This window comes from Anabrus simplex, chromosome 2 (assembly GCF_040414725.1).
Source record: "Anabrus simplex isolate iqAnaSimp1 chromosome 2, ASM4041472v1, whole genome shotgun sequence".
NCBI classification, from domain to species: domain Eukaryota; kingdom Metazoa; phylum Arthropoda; class Insecta; order Orthoptera; family Tettigoniidae; genus Anabrus; species Anabrus simplex.
The window spans coordinates 625,834,825-625,854,426 of record NC_090266.1 but is presented as its reverse complement, the minus strand read 5'-3'; the positions used below and the strand labels follow the sequence as shown (position 1 = coordinate 625,854,426).

The following is a 19,602-nucleotide window of genomic DNA, read 5'->3' as shown; positions in this document are numbered from 1 at the left end:
CAATTCTAATCACGTAGGCTGGGTGGACCTCGAACCAGCCCTCAGGTCCAGGTAAAAATCCCTGACCTGGCCGGTAATCGAACCCGGGGCCTCCAGGTAAGAGGCAGGCACGCTACCCCTACACCACGGGGCCGGTATACGGTTACCTAGGTTATTATAATTAATTTTCCATAGTGTATTCAGAAATTAGAATGTCAGTTTAATTTGTATATTATGTAGTATATTAGGTAGTACAGTATTGTAGGAGTTAGTTTCACATTTCACTTTATTTACGTATTTACTGGTTAACTGTAAGACAGGGATAAGTGTCCCTAACTTTGCATAGCAAAATAAATCATCTATCTACCCACTTATTATATGGATTAGAATAAGAAATATCTAAGAACCAGTATAGAGCTGTTCTTGTATGTTTAGTTTTGTAGACGAGTCAAACATGAAGTAATTTAGTATACTATTCTTTGGATCAATGGAAAAGAACATTATTTAAGCATATTTATATGTCATTGCTTACATTTGCTGGAGAAACGTAGTGTTTGCAGTACACTTTGCCTTCTACTGTGGGCTAGAACAAAGTTCTTACTTTCATTGACCGGTCTCACAATCAGTCTTGATGATGATGATGATGATGATGATGTTTGTTGTTTAAAGGGGCCTAACATCTAGGTCATCGGCCCCTAATAGCACGAAATGAGACGAAATGTAAGGACAATTAAAAATCCATAATCCTCCACTGACGAGAATTCTAAACGTGAAGACGAAGAATGGATGGATGGATGGATGGGTATGAAGTTAAAACAAGCAGTGGATCCGACCCGCAATGCCCCACATTCCCAGAAACTGACGCAAAACAACAGTATTACTGCCAAGGGACTGTTTCTAAAGCACAACACTGAATCGATGATGCTTGTAGTCTAAACGGGTCCAAAATCCAGGTCATCGGCCCCTCATAATGGTACTTATCGCTAGGAAAGTAGAACCATGGTATTTGTCATGTTGCGGTACTAATGAAAAGTAGCGTAGACTCGCGGTATTCCACACATTATGGTACTACTCATAGGTAATGGTGTTTTGCACATTGTGTCGCTATTTACAGGCAACGCAAACCTATGGTGTTCTTCGCATAAGTGGACTAACGACAGAGACTCTCGTGGTGTTCCTCACATAGTGGGTACTAATCATAAGCAAGATAGAGCCATGGTGTCGCTCATATAGTGGTACGAATCACAGGTACTGTAAAATGCATCCTGAGCACACTCTGTCGCTATTAATCACAAAACTAGTGTGTACCTAAATAGTGGTACCACGCGCAAGTAGAAGCGACCCACGGTGCTCCCTGTGTGATAGTACTAATTACAAGTAGCCTCATGGTTCTAATTTGATCATCCCTTGGTCGCTCCTTTCAGTCGCCTCTTACGACAGGCAGGTGTTACCGTGGGTGTATTCTTCATCTGCGTCCCCCACCCACAGCCAGTCTTATCCTTGGCTTTGACAATGTGAAACTGACTGAAATATGAACAATACTAGCAATGCCATTACTTGTGTAGCCAGTCCCTGTTCTGAATGGTATGTAAATATTAATAAAAGGGTGAGGAGTGCGTGCATTTCAGTGGGCCTGGCAGATTGATATGTAATAACAACGTCTGGCTTGTTGAGGAAAGCAACTTTACTCCTCATTTCCCTAGAACATCTCTTCAGTGATGCCCAGGCAACCTATGACAGCTGACGGTGTAGCTGTTGAGATTCCAACCAGTCTTCGGGCTGAATAGTCAACATATGTTATTTCACATTCCACAGATTGCCAGCGGTGCAACACTGAAATGAAACCGTACGTTGAGCAATGTTGTACTCTAAAGGTTGGGTAACTTTATGAAAGTAACATTTCTGTAACAATGTGTGACACCTTCCTTAATGTGAAATACTCAGATAACACTAAATGATAAATATTAAATCGGCTATCTAGGTTTTATTATTATTATTATTATTATTATTATTATTATTATTATTATTATTATTATTATTATTATTATTATTATTATTATTATTATTATTATTATTTACATTAATTTTTCATGGTGAATTTCATTCATGAAATAGTTCATTTCTGTATCCAGAACAATGATAAAGACGGTTATACAGTGCTTAATTTGTTTAGTGATTTCGTAGTGTTGAGAATGACATGCACAAAAATTCCCAAAATATGCATGCAAAAAATCCGTAAATATGCACTAAAATGTTTAAACATGCACTTATATATGCACTGAGAGTCTACATGCTTACTTTGTATAGGATAACTGAAAGAGCAACACACTAGCAACATAACATATACATTTTTATAGTAAAGATAAACACATTACTCAATTTGTAAGACTCTGTGGTACTCCACATTTTCTTTTTAGTTTCAAGCTTGAAAGCAGGCAATAACCTTAGGTTAACGTCCATGTCACCAATGGAATCTTGAAGGACTTCGCTAATTTCCCTCAGCTTCTTCGCGAGGATGTTTACTCTTTTCTGCTTCACATCATCGCTACGTTTCTCACTACTGCGTCCAAACTTCTGATGGCAGCACCCAGTACTTTCAGACTATGGACATTTGTTTACCATGTTACAATTAAAGTTGGTCTGCTGCATGTTATGTGTTTTACCGAAGTCCAGAAATTGTGCTCGCCGCGAGAGATTTTGAGTACGCACTAAATATATTCTTAACATTCAATTATGCACTAACGTCCAAAATATTCACGAATAAATATATATATTTAAATCATCATACTTTTTTTACAATTTGCTTTACGTCGCACCGGCGCAAGATAGGTTTATGGTGACGATGGGACGAGAGCGGGAAAGAACCGGATGTGGTGTTAACTAGGGTATAGGTCCAGTTTTTGCCTTGTGTGAAAATGGGAATCCACGGAAAACAATCTTCAGGGCTGTTGACTATGCGGTAGTCTTATTTTAACATGAGACTTGTAATTACTAAGTTTTATTAATATATGGGTCCGCATGTATATTTATCAACACTAGTGATATGCAACTCTAATTTACAACCTATTTTGAAGAGAATTAGCAAATACAGTACAAGCATCCCTACTAACGGAACTAATTTAAATATACAGCCACATTCGTTGAATATTCCATGAAGCCGTTTTCTCTTTTGAAAGATGAAAAATAACTCTCAGATTGTGGTACCATCCGAAACTCTTACCAACAGTCTAGTATTCCGAGCATCCGTACTTCAACATAGGGGCAGATAGTGCAAAGTACAGATTTAAAACGATGTATTATCAGTGTCAAAGATGGAGGGGTATGTAAATTATTCCTACAAGTGAAGGAATCCTCACTACGAAACAATCGTTCATCCAGTTCAAGAAATTAGTGTAGTATCATATCTCAGCCTAGGACCTACTTCTTGTGTGCTTCATGAACCACTCACGAGATATGCCATCTCATTTACAATCTTGTGTTTATACACCTCACCGACTTCACATGATCTCAGACGACACCATCTACGAGACGTATCCAGGAAGTATTTACGATTGATTGTCATTACAAATGTGTCCGGCTCCATGGCTCAATGGTTAGCGTCCTGGCCTTTGGTCACGGGGGTACCGGGTTCGATTTCGGTCAGGGTCGGGAATTTTAACCATAATTGGTTAATTTCACTGGCACGGGGGCTGGGTGTATGTGTCGTCTTCATCATCATTTCATCCTCATCACGAAGCGCAGGTCGCCTACGGGAGTCAAATCAAAAGACCTGCATCTGGCGAGCCGAACTTGTCCTCGGACACTCCCGGCACTAAAAGCCATACGCCACTTAATTTTATTACAAATGTAATAACAGTTTATTTTCAATGGAAGTCAATTGCTCAGAAACAGGACTGTTGATAGACATCGGCGAGAGGATTGAAATATCGAACGTCACGCCGCTGGGTCTCGTAGCTATCAGGTTTCATTCGGGAGATAGTGGGTTGGAACCCCACTGTCGGCACCCCTGAAGATGGTTTTGGTGGTTTACCATTTTCACACCAGGCAAATGCTAGGGCTTTAACTTAATTAAGGCCACGTCGCTTCCTTTCATATTCCATTCTCACCGTAAGACTTATAGGCTCTATGTGTCGCTGCGACGTAAAGTCAATTGTAAAAAATATTTATCGAGACATTTTCATATACTGTATACTCAGACGCTGAGCTGTAAAGAAGTACTGAAATGTTACGTCAATCGTTTGCACGAGCATAATTCCTAGGGTCGAGACGTTGAGACGTGAGGAGGGGCTTAATATATAATTATTCCGGACACGTACGTGGATATCGCCCGGCCGTGACACAGTGCGCAACTATTTTGACACGATTTTAATTCATGTTGAAGTCTACCCTAGTGCTAGTGAAGGTGCTGAAGTGTACGCTGAACGATTTCCATAAGGAAGGGCTCCATACCGGCGTAAGATTACCGCACGTTTACAGAGAATAGCCGACACGGGAAACGCAATGCCCGTACGTGAACATGGTGGACCCAGGCATATCATGCTGACGAGGATCCCATCTGCAGCGTGGTCAACACCTATTGGAGAGAGATTATGCTTCTGTGATTGGGCCATTCGTCAACCAGCAGATGAGGCCTCTTTTACAGGAGTGGCATCTTCAGTTTCTTAATACGCACGTGTGGTCGGAGATCAGTGCCTATGCTGTTTGATGTTCCCATCACCAGGTTCGGTCTTCGATCAATATTTGGACAGGAAAGTTGGGAGGCATTACCATAGGATCTGTAGTATTACCTCGAAGACTCTGCCGACAGTTTCTGGAAGACACACTCCCACCACAACTACAGGACATTCTTCTCAACACCAGACGGCGCATGTGGAACAACCCGACATCCCCCTACGGTGGCGGTGGCGGTGGTGGAATACAACTACGGTTTCTCCTGCCTGGCGTAAGGGGTGGCTGAAAGGGGACTCTCATGGGCTCTTGGGAACCACGGGGCCCCTAGCTTAGCCTGTCATTGTTTCCGCTTACTTGTGCCAGTCTACTCATTTTCACTTTTCCTGTACGACATTTCTTAGTCGACTCTTTTTCTCTCCCGACCTCGACGGTGTTAGTTTTATGAGGCCCACGCCTTTCGTTTCTCTTAACCTTTCTTTTAAAGATAACTTCATTCTTCCATTTCTCACACATCGCTCCGAACTCCGAAGTCTCACGAAACACACGCCTCGAACTTTTATCTCGGCCGGGTGGCCCTCAACTTTAATTGCAACCCAGTCGAGCGCAATAAATTATATCCAGGCAGACGCCTAGTTGCCAGTCGCCTCCCCAACGACATGTAGGCTACTCCTGCCTCTCACTGAAAACGACATGCTCTCCGAACTACGTAACACCGGCGTCCCAGTCCACGATGTTTTAAGGCTCCTGGATCGCTCCACTTCTTTACCATCGATGCAGATTCTGGCCTACCTACGCAGTCAAGACGAAGCGGCATGCCTCCAATCCACCGGCGCGACCATCAAGAGCAGACTCTACGAAGTGGTGTCCACTCCGGCGTACTAAAGCAGCTCTTCGATAACTCTTCCATTATTCCCACCGTCAACGAACATCAGCCCCGAATAACCCAGCAGTATCCACTGCCTCCCACGTTCATTTTCTCCACAACTACTACTACTACTACCACCATCACTACTTCAGCCTATACTCCTTCCCATACTCCTGCCATTACTACCACGAGTCGCCACCCCTCGCCTATAATGTCATCAACCATCACTTCTTCGAATTCCACACAACCTAGTCCCCAGGAACTCCCTCCCAACCTTATAGATTCAACCACCGCAGCACAGCTATCGCCACTACCAGCCTCACAAGGAGACGCAGCCACATCCGCCGCTACACCATCAACGCCTCAGCAGCCTCCACCATCGTTCCACGCACTGTTGAGCTGTGTTCTTCGTGGCATCGAACCTTCTATCTCAGAAAGGGACATCCTACGGGAACTCCAAGCGGCAGGCGTCCTCGCCCACTGCGCGTCTCGAATCCACAAAGCCAACGCCCCCACGTACATGGTACGGCTACATCTCCCCACCGCAGATGACGCTCAACATCTGATCAGCACCGGCGCCCGCATTCTCGCTCTCCACCCCCTACCGTGCGCTCCCCTCCCAACAATTTCCACCGTCGACCTCGGCCAGTCCCTCCACCCGTTCCACCCCCGCAAGCGGCCATCCCACCCGCTACCCAAACTAGCTTCTTCCTACCACCCCTCCCGATTATAGACCTACTACGCCTTCTAGCCACCTCCATCTCCAATATCACAACAACCCTCCACTTTTTTTTTTTTTTTTTAGAATTTGCTTTACGTCGCACCGACACAGATATGTTTTATGGCGACGATGGGTTAGGGAAGGCCTAGGAGTGGGAAGGAAGCGGCCGTGGCCTTAATTAAGGTACAGCCCCAGCATTTGCCTGGTGTGAAAATGGGAAACCACGGAAAACCATCTTCAGGGCTGCCGACAGTGGGGTTCGAACCCACTATCTCCCGGATGCAAGCTCACAGCTACGCGGCCTTAACCGTACGGCCAACTCGCCCGGTCCCCTCCACTTTCTCACAATGCAACCCTATCCTGGAACCCTCTGCTAACCTATAGACCGAACCAACAATTTGTACTTGCACAATATATGTAACCATGTCTGTATCTGTAACAACTATATAAATATCTCTAACAAAATCTTAATAAAAAGCACAGGAACGGACTACACTCCTTAGCCAAGAGGCCACATCTTCAAATCTCCTAACAATATCATCTCCTTCTCCCATCTTCCAACTCCATCAAATCTTCACAAACCCGTCACCTCTCCTGGCCAGAGAGAGGGCGTAACCCTTCGAGAAGGGGAAAGAAAACACCCCCCTAGGTCCTAGGTCTTCCATTTTAACTCTGATTAGTGTTAAGAGAGGATGGATGCACTGTCTCACTACCCCGCAGTGCGCTGCCACGTGGACGACATTTAACTGCAGCAATGGACTGGACGTTCAGGCCCCATCGGATGACCGCCGAAAAAAAACCCGGTGTTGTCCTCTTAAATTCCTTCTTGTTCTGGAGGGACGAGAAATCTAGGTTGTATCATACAGAAGTGGAAACCCTGCATGAGCTACGGGAACGTGTATTTGACGTGCTCACGGCATCAGTCAAAACCAGGAGGTACTGACCGGGTCCAAGATAACTTTTTACGAAGGTAGAGCATGTACTACTGCTAATGGTGTATATTTAACACCTCCTATGGCAATGTCCCACGAGCGGTCTGTTCGTGTCCGTCACACTAAGAAGTATACTAATCCTTCTACCGTTTTGTCCTCAAGAATTAATCTGCAGCGATTGGCTTATTTGCCGGCCCCGTTGTGTAGGGGAAGCGTGCCTGTCACTCGCCCGGAGGGCCCGGGTTCTATTCCCGGCCAGGTCAGGGATTTTCCTCTCGACCTGAGGGCTGGTTCGAGTTCCACTCAGCCTACGTGATTAGAATTGAGGAGCTATCTGACGGTGATATCGCGGCCCCAGTCTCGAAAGCCCAGAATAACGGCCGAGAGGATGCGTCGTGCTGACCACACGGCCCCTCGTAATCTGCAGGCCTTCGGGCTGAGCGGTCGCTGAGCAGGCCAAAGCCCTTTCAAGGGCGTTAAGTGCCGTGGGGGTGGGGGATTGGCTTATTTCAAAATTGGCGAAGATATCAGGCTGTCGGATTGCTAGAGGACTAATGAGCTTATTCCTGCAACCATTTGTGACTAAAGAATTGCTTAACCACAAAAATTCTTCAGATTTGTCCGGCTCCTTGGCTGAATGATCAGTGTGCTGACCTTAGTCTCAGAGGGTCCCAGGTTCGATTCCCGGCCTGTTGGGTATTTTAACTGCGTATAGATAACTCCTGTGGTTCGGGGGCTAGGTATTTGTGTTTGTCTCAACACACATCTACACACAACATCTACAAACCACCACAGAAACATCCAACCCTCCGCATAGGTTTGGCGTCAGGAAGGCATCCGGCAGTAAAATAGGGCTGAATCCATACAAAGTTTATTTATCCACTAAAATAAGAGATTCAAGCATTTCTAATAAAGGAGTTCATGCATTTTTAATTTCGCGGCGGGGATTTTTTAGTCCGAAAATTTTCGTTAGTTGGCATGGGTATAATATATCGTAGGGCCCGGATGTTTATGGAGTAATAGGTTAGAATGCAAACTTACTGAGGCGAGTAATAAGTAGAGTCTACCCGCAGGACGGTAATGCTATGAGGTTTGCATAAATATTAGGGGTTCGGCCCATTAGAACCCCTAGAAATGATGTTACTCCCACAACATTACGTTAGAGCGGGCTAGTCGACATTTACTACTAAGTAATTTTGTTACTAAATAATTTTGTTAGTGGGAAATGTCGACTAGCCCGCTCTAGCGTAATGTAGTGTGAGTAACATAAATTCTAGGGGTTCTAATGGGCCGAACCCCTAATGTTTATGCAAACCTCATTGCATTACCGTCGTGCGGGTACACTCTACTTATTACTCGCTTCAGTAAGTTTGCATTCTAACCTATTACTGCATAAACATCCGGGCCCTATATATAAGTAATCCCTATTTCTGTCCGCCTTTCACATCGATATTGAGAAAACGAGAAGGTTTCAACAGAATTGTCACCAGGTATGGCTTATTAACTCCCCTTTACAAGTAAGTTACAATGAGCCCTCACGACTACGAGTTCCAAACCTTCTGAAAAAAAATACGTTTCTATCAGCTTTGTGATGGTATCAACTTCGTCATGTTGACGCGCAGAGATCTACACATCTCCATATATCGGCATGAATTCGAACTACTAGTCTTTGAGCACTGCTAATGAGATCTAGACTGAGTTAATTGCTAACCCATTAAGTCGGCTGTGCTCAGTTGTGCCGCCTCCTACAGTGATACTAAGAAAGCGAGAACATTTAGAAGGCTGAAAGTGGCACGAGATATGGGCTACAAAAACAATACAGTGATCGCCATCACATTTGATTCTATGTGCGAAGAGAATGAAATCATCTTCACCATTCTGGCGTACGCAACGACATTACCTCCCTCTGTAACAACGAGATAGGACTCTTGGGTCGGTAGATGCAGAGTGGGTCTTGGCCCATAAGTGGCCACGGCTGGTCCGTGGTCCAACAGTTCTGCACTATGACCGGCCAACCGAGCAGAGGAGGGGTGGCCACGGCTTTACCGTGGCTCTACGTCTCTGCATTCGGGAGACGGGACAGGGCTGGACCTCACGGCTGGCCCCAACAGTTGGCTATCCTGAGAATGGTTTTCCGTGGTAAACCATTCTCCTGCACTAAGGCGAATGCCGGGACAGTTCCTAGTATAGGCCACGGCCGTCAATCCCCTCACCTTCTCCGAGCATCTCCTTCACCGTAACAAATCTCCCGGCCTGAGAGACGGCGTCACCGTCTAAGAGGCCCGCCTCCCCCTTCAGGGGAGGAATGAAAACATTTCAGTAGTGGTAGGACTCTTGGAACTGAGTTTCTGAACTGACATCTAAGAGAGTTTGATAGTTGATGTTTCGTTGTAGGTATTTCCATGGTAGAGGTAATATTCGAGGAAGATGTAATTCCACATGCTTGGTTCTTTCTCGATAAAATGTATCTCATTCAATGAGGTGAGATTATCACTTTTGTTGCTAGTAGCAATATTATCATCTACTGCAGTGATCGTAACTGTCAATCCTGTGTAAGGGTTTCATAAGATACATTAACATATTCATTTCAAATTTTAAATTACTTTTCGCATAGTAGTTTCGGCTGTGGAGGACAGGCTCACATACTAGTAAGTGTAATAAATGCCACAAAAGAAGTGCAGTACGAGTCCATCTGGAACCTTCTCTGACATAATGGTAAGCGATTTTTTAACAGTACCTCCTAGAATGTCCCAGTGTGAACACTGTGGGATTGAATGTTCTGCAAAGGGGTGCAGTGTTAATTAAAACCCTATAATCGACAACAACATTTCATGTCACGTATGAAAATTCCTCCCGGATATCACGTTCCGTTCAGAGAGTTGTGTACATTAGGTCACATATTCATTGTGCAATATCATTCCTCTGCTAAGCGGGGAGTAAGATGGTTGATGTAACAACTGTTTACAACGGACATTTGACCCTGGGCGTACAATTGCAGGGCAAAGCATACAGCTCTCGCACGAGTACCAACAGTAAACACACACACACACACGCACACACACACACAGAGAGAGAGAGAGAGAGAGAGAGAGAGAGAGAGAGAGAGAGAGAGAGAGAGCCATTGTGTTGTAAAGTCACAGTACATATAAGCACTATTTCCTCGAGGACGGTGCAAACTACAGACACGCGACGTGTGACATTTCACTCCTGTCGCCAAAATCTCTTAATACTCGCGTTTCTGTGCAGGATTTACCTTCACTCAGTATTAAAAAAGTTTTATTCTGCATATATTCCATATCATTTCTACGTAGATTTTTTTGCTATTTGCTTTACGCCCCACCGACACAGTTAGGTCTTATGGCGTCGATGGGACAGGAAAGGCCTAGGAATGGGAAGGAATCGGCCGTGGCCTTAATTAAGGTACATCCCCAGCATTTGCCTGGTGTTAAAATGGGAAACCACGGAAAACGATCTTCAGGGCTGACGACAGTGGGGTTCGAACCCACTATCTCCCGGATGCGAGCGCACAGCTGCACGCCCCTAACCGCACGGCCAACTCGCCCGGTCTACGTAGTTTTAACATGGGCCAGATGGTAGAGAACTGGCTTTCTCAGCCCAAGGTGGCGGGTTCGATTTCGAGTTAGTTCGGTGGAATTTGATGGTGCTGAAATTTGCCAGCCTCTTGTCAATACGATTTACCGGCAAGTAAAAGAGAACCTGCGGGACAATATTTCCGGGACTATGGTGTCTCCAAAAACCGTAAAAGTAGTTATTGGGACGTATAAATCAATAGTAAACAGGATTAGTCATAATTTGATAAGAAGGCGCCAGCTTCTGAAATTTTTTTCGTAATGTGATGTCGCCAGCGACGAAAACTACTTGTTCACTGCTCTTTTGACATCGTCCCCACGGAGGAAATGTCAGCTCTTGAGGGCATCTCCAAATTCAGAACACATGACATTTACTTGTGTATTTTCACTGATCTGTAAGGAGAGAGTTTGCTTAGTGTCTTTCCAGGGAATTAATTGTGATGAGGTCTTACCTACTGCAGTAGATTTCATTGGGCATTTTCACGAGGAAATATCACATCACGAATAAGCAAACCACGTGTTATGTTCTGGATTGTCATACACAGAATCTTTGAAATTAATAGCGGTTGCCATTGGTGATTGTAGAGCATGAAGACAAGAATTCAGTGGTTGACAATTACCTGTCTCAAAATATTGTTCATATGGTCTTAAGAAATGAATTAGATTTGAATTTTCTCTTTGCCGGTGATTATGCATATATCCACTTCGTCAACCGCTACTACGATTCAATAACTATATCTTGCCACCTATGTGTCTCAAAAACTTACTCATCATCTTGTTCACTGGATTGTGTGTGAAACAACGTAGTTATACTACGTACGTGACAGTTTGATCTCTAGGCCGTTATGTCTCTGCTATGAACATTCGAAAATTAATGGAAACGCGAAGAAAGGTAAGATGGGGAAGATGTAGTAAGAAGTCAGTGGAGAAGAAACAAAGTATGATGGTTCCGACGAACATGGAGTCGCGACCACTCCAATTCTAGGAAAGATGTCGACACATAGTCATATTTTCTTAAATTACCTACATAACTCACACATGCATTCTGAGCGCGCTGCAGCCGTAGGGACAATTCTGGCCTAACATTATTGAAGACATCACAATAATCAAAATGTGGTATTGCAAGAGCTTCATTTAGTTTCTTTTTAAGTTTAATTGGAAACATATGTTTGTATTTATATGAAGAATGCAGAAGTAAGGAAACATTCCGGCAGATATATGTGACATGTACACACCAAGTCATGCCTTCGTCCATGATAACGAAGACATTCTTAACTTGTGCTTCAACAGAAAATGTCTTGAAGGATTACTCGGGGCAACGGACGTTTACGTATAGTTGTCATTTGATTTTGATGACCAAGAATGATTAGTTGTGACTTTTCAGGGTTTAATTTCAGGCCGTGAGCAGCAGACCAGTCACTAACATCCTGTAGGTCTATGTTTAATATGTCTATATTTTCATGAAGTTCTCCTACTGTGGAGTCTATGTAGAGTTGAAGGTCTTCAGCGTACATATGGTATTTGCAGTGTCTTAAATTCAATAAAATATCGTTCATAAAGAGTGCGAAAAGAAGAGGTGCGAGTATAGAGCCTTGAGGAACTCATCTGTTCACTTGTCGCCACGGGGAACGAGTTCTTTTCTACGTTTCACACACTGTCGACGCCCGTGAGGATTGGAATTCATCCTACCAATCGTACTCTGAGAGCCTTCAGTTTTACAAGTAAAATGTCAATGTCTACGCTGTCAAAAGTAGAACCAGACTGAGAATCGTCCTGTGTCTATTGCTTGTAGAACGTCCTCAGTCACATTAAGTAATGTTGTAGTTGTACTATGTCCTTGTCGGAAAAGGACTGGAAAAGATTAAGAAGATTATGGGTTTCAAGATTCTCAGACATTTGTGTATGGACTATATATTTTAAGATTTTAGGTAAAGCTGATAAAATACAGATTGGACGATAATATCCCTCGTCCGAAGGCGTTTGAATTTTCGGAATAGGTAGCACAATAACCTTCTTGCAAAGAGATGGGTATGTGGAGTATAAAGGAGGGAAATTGATTATTTAAGGTTGGTAATATGAAATCAAGAATGAGTTTGGCCATGTCACTTCCAACGTAATCACGTCCTTCCGCTTTCGTGTTTGTTCTGAGGACCGCATTTCGGGCTTGAAGCGGCATCAGGTGACTGAAATAGAAATTCTCTCTGTCAGCAGTGGGGTGTTTATCGTAATGGTTCATGAGCCTCTGCTTGTCGTCAGGTCGTAATCGGGAGAATGAGCAGAAAGATACACGTTCAGAGTCTCGAGAGGCACTGTAACTTCATTTCTGTTCTTGCTCTTCGTAAGTCCAAGGTTATTCATAGATTTCCACAATGTCGTCGCTGCTCTCAGTTAGGCGTAATTCAATTGTAAGCATGTTGCAGTTTGATATTTCGTATTTGTTGTAGTGTATTGTTTCGCATTTTGCTATACTCTTCAAAATGTTGTACAGTAGGGTCCTTTTATATTGTTCTTTTGGCGCAGTCTCTTTGTTTAAACAGTTGTCTAATTTTGATATTTAATCATGGGGAGGGTCCTTTGGATATCCTGGCTCTCCGTTTTGGGGTAGTCTTTTCATATATTTCCGTTATTTTGATATTAAAGAAGGTGACTTTGTCGTCCAGATTGCCATAGTTCGTTATGTCTTACCAGTGTATTTTGTCTGTATCGTTGATGAGTCTCTCCTTATTTACATTTTTCAATGGTCGGTAGGTAATAATCATCTGAGAGGGTTTCGATGGCCGCAGGTTGTACGAGATGTATATTGCATCATGTCAGGTACAGAGGTCTGAACAACATTGAAAACTCTGCCTATATTGCTGGTAACTACAATATTTAAGAGTGTGTGCGAATGAGACATGTGATGTGTTGGAGAGAGAAGCAAGATGGCCATGTTATCTGCTTGAGACAATGCTTTGAGTCGTGTGGTTTGTGAAGAGGTTGCGTCAATTAAGTCCGTATTAAAGTCTCCCATAATTATTGAGTGAGGGTAGTCTGGCAGTGGTCTAATTAAGTTAGCTTCAAAATCTTCTAAGTAGCCTGTGTTCGGAAGTTTGTAAACTACTACTACAAGGGCTTTAATCCCGTTTGCTGTCATTTCAGCAAACATATATTCAGGTTTTATCTCGTACCTGCCAGGTGAATGACCTAACAACTTGGGTTTGAGGCTGGTTAAGAAATAGCCACAAACCCCTCCACCGCGCTCGTGAGTACGGTCATTTCTCATAAGTGTGTAGCTTTCAAGATGACACAAGAAAGATGGGCTCTTATCCGTTAACCATGACTCACATGGAAGAAAATAATTGGGATAAATATTTCTGTAAGATCCTCCATTCTGTTGGCTGCTAATAAACTTTGTCCGTGTTTATATGCCAGATGTGTAGGGCTCTGGGATGTTGCGAACGAAATTCTTAGTGATATTTTGGTCAGGGTTTGGTGTTAGAGGGTGGCAGCGAGAGGACGAAGAGGCGACATTAGTGGGGCTCTTGAAATCGATTAGTGACGTCAGAGGAATTTATTTTGTTTAGGGCCCGGATTTTTATGCAATATCAAAGTGCGAAATGTGTACATAAACACGTAGTAAATATCAGTGAATTATGTAATATTCACAAAATATGCAATTCAACATGTCATATTCATAAAATATGTAGTAGTATTAACGCACTAAATTTGCAGAAATGTTCGTATATTCCTCTAATTATGACTTATGGTTATGAAATAAGACAATAAAATCACCCCCGTATTTTATGACAAAGTCATCGTCGTTGCTTTAGGTAATTTATATCGTCTACTGTTTTCTCATTTTGACAGTATTAAATAATAAAATTAAATGCATAATGAAAATACTTCAAATATTTAAGATTTTTATGGATTGTAAACCGCGGACTATATTACACAATGTATTGTTGTAGCTAATTTCCTGTTGCTCTCATGCCCTGAAAATGAAACAAATAAATGGTACTATTGTAAGTAAGAAACTTCATATTTGATCCGTACTGACACTGTAATCAGGAGAATAGGAGAGGAATTATCCACATTTCCATGCAAAATGTAATGGAATAACTAAAAATTACACCATTTCATATGTATGGGATCGGTTTCGAACCTTGCTTAGGGTCATCTTCAGCCATGTAATTAAAAATCGGCAAGTTAATAAAATTATACAAAACATTTAAAACCTAGGAAAAACACATCCATAAACATAAAAACATGTTAAAATACTACATACACAGAGCTTAAAAACACTTTAAATTACTATATGTTATACGATAAAAGCTTGTCAAATTTTGTTAACTTATTTGAATAAGTCCCACATGAACGGTTGTCATGAAAAGCACACTCCTTATCACATTTGATCACTGCATGTATGTCCAGCTTGTTATGGAGGTTCCAGTGTTCAGTTCTACCGAGATTTGTCTTCTTGAATATTCATAAAATTACTCTTGATGATTTGAATTATAAACATTGTATCCGATATATGGCTGTAACATGTATCCAGAGGTTGCTAAGTAAAATGAAAGGTGATGTAATTAAGTTGGATAGGTCCAAGAGTATCCTCCTGACCGTGTCGAAAAGGATCGGATTACTAAGAGCACTACATACCAATTGTGCTGGCAATAGATTCGAATTATTAATTACCAATCGGATTACTAAGAACAACAAACAACCTAAACCCCTATTGGGTAACACAAATAATACGGTAAAATTTTTATCATTTTGCTCAGTGTGTCACGAAGTACTGCTCCATGTTTCCGACTGTGATGTTTTGGCGGTGATCCGATAAAATTCTCTTGTAAGCTGAGAAGGACCGTTGAGCATCGCAGGAAGTCACCGGTGCGCCTTTTAAAAGATAAACCTACCTGTGTGAAATATCCTTCGGGGGTTTCCTGGATTTTGTTTCAAGACTGCATGGAGTTTGTTAGAAACTCTGCCCAATGAATGGCACCTAGCCATCCCAGATTAGTGCTGTTTTACGCAGTCGAGATACTCGGACCTACTGTATTTCACAGAAAAAGGGTTAGAAATTCCAATTTTAAAGGAATTTTAAAGCCAACTCTAGCAATTGAAATATATTCTATATGACATGAAATTGGCCAATTCATTTACTATAGTCTGAAAATTAAGCCAGCTGACACAATTTTTAACTTTTAATGATTACCTAGATATGTAGAAAATGTTAAATTCTTCACGTAATATGTAAAAATATCTAATAATACGGAGACTGTACAAAAATATGTAAAAGGAAACACAGGTATGACAATATCAGAACAACTATTCGCCAACATTATTCGTTTTCAGTTGTCTATAAGTAAAGGAATGGAATATGTAATTATGAAAGAATCCTGGCCCTGATTTTATCACTCGTATCGCAACTATTCCCAGCTTGGAATAATGAGGGTAGCTAGGACGAATTTAATGTTCACTGAAGCAGAACGATGCAGGTAACGAATCACCTGTGCCTAAAATTATCTATTTATTATATATCTTTCTATCTATCTATCTAATTATCTATTTAAGTACGGCTAAATTAGGGGTGTCGTGTGTAAGTTAATAAAGTACAAATTAAAATTATTTAAAAATAAAAGTTGTAATGCATAATTAATTAATCATTAAAAATAAGAAAGCAAATGCAACTATTTAATTTAAATATATAGATAATATAGTTGCCAAGTTAAGAAATGTTAACTTAAACGAGAATACATTATAATTAACTAAAATATTCTAAGTTAAAATGTAACGTTCTTTAGAGAAATAAAATATATATTGAGGCCTTATTGATGTGCTCATTTAATTAAGCATTCATTTATTTGAGAGCACAGAGAATATTTTATTTTATTGAATCTTGGTAACTTGCAGGGATCATCTACATTCACAGTACATTTCGCAATTTCAACAGGAAACTTGGAGCCGAGGTCTATTTGTTCGCAAGCTATGTTTAGGAGGAATTTCTACCTGGCGCACCAAATTTAAACAAGGAAATAATGTCATTCCAACGGCCCGGACCAACGGAAAATATTTCGGAAGCCCCGCGAGAGGCTAGGAAAATTATACGATACATGTTTGAAGTAAGCATCATGTACGCGATGTTTTGAACCAATTATATGGTTGCGTCACTGTCAATATGGCTAGGCATTGGTTAAAGTCAGAGATGGACCTGAACGAGCATACGATGGCGTCTATGAGGATGAATTAATAAAAGGGACTAGCGCATGGGCTAGCCACCCTTATTATTCGGCAGGAGTCTGAGAAGGTAACATCTTAAGAAGAAGAAGTATATTTACGTGAGTGCTGAGTCAGGACTTATATGTCTTGATCGTGTGGGGACTTGTAACTTTTGTTTAAGACGCTCAGACTGCATTTAACTATTCACAAGATGTAACTTTGGGAGATTTGCAGTTATAGTTCGATTTGCAGACGGAAAGAACAGTTTCCGATGATTATACACATGCATAGTAGCCTGCCTGTTTAAGTAGTTATTTCGAGGATACGAACATTAAAATTTCTAGTCCTGCATTTATGTACAGTTGCATATGTTAGTGCTGTGACATAACAGAGATGAAATATGGAGCGAGTGGGAAATATTTGACCTAGTTACGGGGTTAGATAAGCAGAGATGTCCCGCGATTGAATGGGAACTAGTTTCTCACGGTCAGTGGAAATTACCCCGGCAGTAGTATAATAGTAACTGGCAGGTTATCTTGACCCATTTATTTCAATATCGTGAATGAGCGGATGCTCTAGTCAACCTCCTAAGCAGCAGAAGCAGCGAAGACGATGAGACCACATTTCTACGCCAGGATGAAGAACCAAGGACTGACCCAGTTCAATTTTGACGGAATCACATTCAATATGGCTGGCTGAAAGGATGGGGACTGGCTGTCCGGAGGCAGGTGGCTGATCCAACAAATAGATGAGTACTAGATCTGCAATGTAATTATGTGCGTGTGCACGTGTTTTAATGTAGCAAGGGGGATAGGTTAGTTTCGTTATTTAATTTCAGTAGGTTTTAATGTTGTTTGCAAGGAGTACGTCCTAGTATAGTAAATGTTAGGAAGCTTGTAAATATAAATGTTTGTAAAGTACATGTGGACCGGCTGCATGAGGTCACAGCTTGTTTTCCTTTTTCATTCAGATTTTATAGCTGAGTGGTTAGCGTCATACCTTTTTTATTACGTCAGTTTCTTGCTTTAGCCTCATGTTTTTGTTTGATTTTGCTTTGATGCTTGAGACGCACTGTAAGTCTCAGGGCTTAAAAGTAAATGTGAAAAGGATTTAAATTAAAGTCAGGAAGGACTAGATTAGATTGTTAATGGGAGTTCAAAGAGTACGAAAACATGCCGTCACGTTTTCTAGGATTTATTGCATGAAGTGTGAATGGGAATGTGTGAGATGGTGGAGTTTGGATCCGCGAATTTTGGTAGCATCATCTTCATGATTATATGAATATAACGATGAGTATGAATTAGTGATTGATTCACGAGTTCATCGAACACAGTTTCGTATTCCTAGTTCCGAATATTGGAATCAGTTTCCTTTAAATATTATTATTATTAGTATTAATGCGGTTTTCTCGAGGTGTAAGGCTGATATATTTCAGTAACTTTCTGATTTTCATACATGATCTATTGTCTATGTGGTAATTTCTAAGTTTCAAGTTATTGTATTATTATAGAGTTGGCCACTTTATTATTCAAGTTTAACTGTACGAGCGTGAGTGCTTTGTTCGTGACCAGCGCGATGTTGTTTCTTTTCATCCGCGAATGTTAGACGACGTCATTTATATTTGTATTCATGTTTGGCAACTTTCGGACAAATGATTATATTCTTTGATAACTGAGCAAGAGGACGCGTTCCTCATATGAAAGGCCTGCATTTTCATGTTTGTGTAACTTGCCTCGGGTAGACTTGTGAGCAGCGTGTGTAAAGGGTTGGACCCGGTATGTTTTTGATATTTGCTGCATTATTCTGGGAGACTGAATATTTGTTTTGAGTCATTCCGCCGTGTGGTTGGCGAGGATGATGTGTGTGTCTACCGAGGAGTGTTTTATTTTAGCGGCCTGTTTTATTTGTTTTTGTCCATGTCACGACGGTTGATGCAGTAGACGAAGTTTTTATATCGCGACGTTTAGTTTTCGTTTTCTTTTATGATATAACCGCGCTCAGGGATATTTGTGTCATGTAATCTTTTTCAGAGACCATCGTTGAGTTATGTGTTGAAAGTTAAAGCCTACACTGTTATTTTCATGAATTTGTGTCATGTAATTTATTTCAGGAATCCACGTTGATTTATGTGTGCCGTTGTAAAGTCCACCAGTTGATTGGTTTTGTGTCATGTAATCCATTTATTTCCTTATAATTTTCATCGAGACTGTGAGTGAGAGTTGCGTAATTGCAGCATGCTTTTCTTGGTGAGGCCTGGAAAATATTACATAATATTTTTGTTCTTGTGTATATTTGCCATTTATGTGATTTTGTTGTGTGTGGTTTTGATCCACAGTGTTTCGTTGTGCTCATGAGCTCACTCATGATGATTGAGGTGTATATATTAGTAGAATGTTTTACCACTCAGCGTAGTTTTATATTGTACAGTTAGATTAATCATTGTCTCTCCTACTCGCATTAAGACACGGCTTTTCTTAAGGTGAGGGACCCCCACTGCAATGTCAAGTGTGCAGAAACGGGGAAATATACTGTGCCCTTTTCAAGGCAACAACTGCGGTGAACTTCTCCCTTCTTCTGTGCGCCGGCTGCTCCTGTAATAAATGACATTTAAATGATACTCACCGCTGCATGTAGACTCTTCTTCCT

General features: G+C 41.6%; 1 protein-coding gene across 1 annotated transcript in view; it reads right to left on the bottom strand.

The window, feature by feature from the left end:
- Nucleotides 1-19,602, bottom strand: part of LOC136864277 (uncharacterized) — a 459,021-nt gene that overhangs the window by 142,787 nt on the left and 296,632 nt on the right. The gene's annotated exons all lie outside the window — the stretch shown is intronic.